Source organism: Otolemur garnettii, unplaced genomic scaffold (assembly GCF_000181295.1).
Source record: "Otolemur garnettii isolate 467f Iridium unplaced genomic scaffold, OtoGar3 scaffold00043, whole genome shotgun sequence".
NCBI classification, from domain to species: domain Eukaryota; kingdom Metazoa; phylum Chordata; class Mammalia; order Primates; family Galagidae; genus Otolemur; species Otolemur garnettii.
In genome coordinates this window covers 7,543,173-7,546,441 of record NW_003852438.1, presented here as the reverse complement: position 1 = coordinate 7,546,441, position 3,269 = coordinate 7,543,173, and positions in this window count along the sequence as shown.

Sequence of the window (3,269 nt, the reverse complement as noted above, 5' to 3'; positions counted from 1 at the left end):
CACCTTAGGATTCCTCGTCTGCTGCCTCTGCTGGTCTGGGAGGGGGACGGGGCGGAGCGGCCCGCTTTCAACCCCGCGCACCCTTCGACCCCGGAAGCGCTAACCGCCCCGGGGGCCGGCGAGGCGACTGCGTCGTCCAAACCTTCCCCACGCAATGCGGACGGCCTCCCTACAGCCTAGAGCGGCTCGGTGGACAGCGTCAGTACCAGTGAGACAACGGCTGCTAGCAAACCGCGAAAGGTGTGATAGAGAGACAGGATGGGGGCGGGGAGTAAATCACTGGCCCCTAGCGGACGAGCTGGAAAGCTCAGGCGTTAAGTGCGGAGAAAGGTGGCAGTCGCCATGGAGCAAAAAGTGAAGAGTAGGAAAAGGGATAGTTGGGGAGAGGATGAGATGGGACAAAAACCCAGTATACTATAGTGATACTCAAAAGGCGGGGGAACCTAATTTGCTAAGTAGGGGGTTAATATTACCCTAACTCTTTACACTGAAAATTGGTAACTAAAAAGAATTAAGTATTCACCTTCCCTTTTTAGGAAGACCTTTATAGTTCATCTATAATCGCCAAAGGAAAGCTCTTTTTTTAAAAAGACTTTTTTTAAAATGTTTATTTATTTATTTATTTATTTTTGCGTTTTTTGGCCAGGGCTGGGTTTGAACCCGCCACATCCGGCATATGGGGCCAGCTCCCTACTCCTTTGAGCCACAGGTACCACCCCTAGGGGCAGCTCTTTTTTAAAGTGTTCCATCTAATGTAGAAAGAATGAGTTAGAAAATCACCATTTTGCAACTCAGAATGAAATAACTGATTTAGGCAAGTGTCATGACTCATTACTTAAGACTAATTACTTTCTCTTTAAGAGAAATATTGCCAGAGAACAGGATGTTATCATGGTACCAGATTTCTCCACACAGATTATTTGCAAATCAAACGGTTGGTTGGCAGGCGCCTGTGATCCCAGATACTCCGGAGGCTGAGGCAAGAAAATCGCTTGAGCCCAAGAGTTTGAAGTTGCTGTGAGCCATGATGCCACGGCTCTCTACTGAGAGCAACACAGTAAGACTCTGTCTCAAAAAAAAAAAAAGTAACTTCAAATGGAGAGATTTGGCAATCATCTCCTGACTCAGGTTCATAAGTGATTAAACTTTGCATCATTCATTGTAAAACAACCTTCACATTATGTGGTCCTTGATATGATGCAGTAAATACACAGCATCTATAAAGTATTCCTGTCAAAAGTACTTATTCTAGGCTCGGCACCTGTGGCTCAAGCCGCTAAGGCGCCAGCCACATACACCTAAGGTGGCAGGTTCAAATCCAGTCCGGCCGGCCAAACAATAATGGCTGCAACCAAAAAATAGCTGGGCGCTGTGGCAGGCGCCTGTAATCCCAGCTACTTGGGAGGCAGAGGCCGGAGACTGCTTGAGCCCAGGAGTTGGAGGTTGCTGTGAGCAGTGAAGCCAGGGCATTCTACCCAGGGGGCTCAGCTTGAGGCTCTGTCTCAAAAACAGAAAAAAAAAAAAGTACTTATTCTAATCAATCCGTTAGATTTACATTTGTAATTTTTAAGAAATTTACAGAGGATAAAGGAACAAATTAAACACTAACACAATACAAGATTTTCTTTTTTTTTTTGAGACAGGGTCTCATTATGTTACCCTCGGTAGAGTGATGTGGAGTCACAGCTCACAGCAACCTCCAACTCTTGGGCTTAAGCCATTCTCTTGCCTCAGCCTCCCAAGTAGCTGGGACTACAGGCGCCTGCCACAACGCCCAGCTATTTTTTGTTGCAGTTGTCGTTGTTTAGCTGGCCTGGGCTGGGATGCAACCTGCCAACCTCAGTATGTGTGGCGGATGCCATAACCACTGTGCCAAGGCACGAGGTGCTATTTCACAAATCCAGCATGTGGAACATTCCAGCCTGGCCTGTTCAAGAAGACAAAGACGGCTAGGTGCCAATAGCTCAGTGGTTAAGGTACCGGCCATATGTACCAAGGCTGGTGTGTTCCAACCTGGACCACACCTGGTAAACAACAATGACAACAACAAATAGCCAGGCATGGTGGCAACACCTTTAGTCCCAACTACTGGGGAGGCTAAGGCAAGAGAATCGCTTATAAATCCAAGAGTTGAGGTTGCTGTGAGCTATGATGCCTTGGAGAAAAAGTGAGGCTCTGTCTCAAAAAAAAAAAAAAAAAAAAGGCAGTCTCGGCACCCATAGCAGTGGTTATGGCACCACCCATATACACCAGGGCTGGCAGGAACCCGGCTGGGCCAGCTAAACAACAATTACAACTACAACAAACAATAGCTGGGCATTGTGGTGGGCCCGGTGAGGTGGGGCTCATGCCTATAATCCCAGTGAGACTCTGTCTCAAAAAAAAAAAGAAAGAAACTGTCACTACTTCTTTTGCTCTCTCCTGGCCTGATCCATGTCTCTATTGTAGTCCTTTTTACTGTCTTTTCAGTCTTTACACATCTGTGTGTCCTATTAGATCTTGCAGGTCATGAGGGGCTGGGACTATCTTATCTTATTCAGTACTCAGAACACAGTATTTCCCTCAACAAACAATTTTCCAGAAAAATCAATCAGGTCCCATGGGCATACCTGTGATTCCCAGACATGCCTTATGATCCTGTACCTCAGCACAGGGCTTTCCCAGCTCTTTTCTACCATCTACTTGATGAATCCATTCTTTTATCTACTCATACTTTTCCACTCAAAGTCTAAGAGGTAGTTCAAATATCATTTTTTCAGTAAAGTCATCTTTGACTCCTCCCTCCTATCTCAGTGAACATTTCTATGTTTATATCCCCCTGAGATTGTATAACATGTTTGGTTTGTTTGTTTTTTTTTTTTTGAGACAGGGTCATACTCTGTCTCCCAGCCTCCTGAGTTGGTAGGACTACAGGCATGTGCCACCACACCTAGCTAACTTTTTTATTTTGTGTAGATATGCGGCCTCACAATATTGACTAGGCTGGTCTAAAACATCTGGGTTCAAGCAATCCTGCCTCAGTATCTGTATTTATTTATTAATTAGTTCTCTTGGGGCAGCGCCTGTGGCTCAGTGAGTAGGGTGCCAACCACATATACCAAGGGTGGTGGGTTCAAACCTGGCCCAGGCCAAACTGCAACAAAAAAATAGCTGGGCGCTGTGGTGGGCGCCTATAGTCCCAGCTACTTGGGAGGCTGAGGTAAGAGAATCATCTAAGCCCAAGAGCTGGAGGTTGCTGTGAGCTGTGATGCTGAGTGTGATAAAGTGAG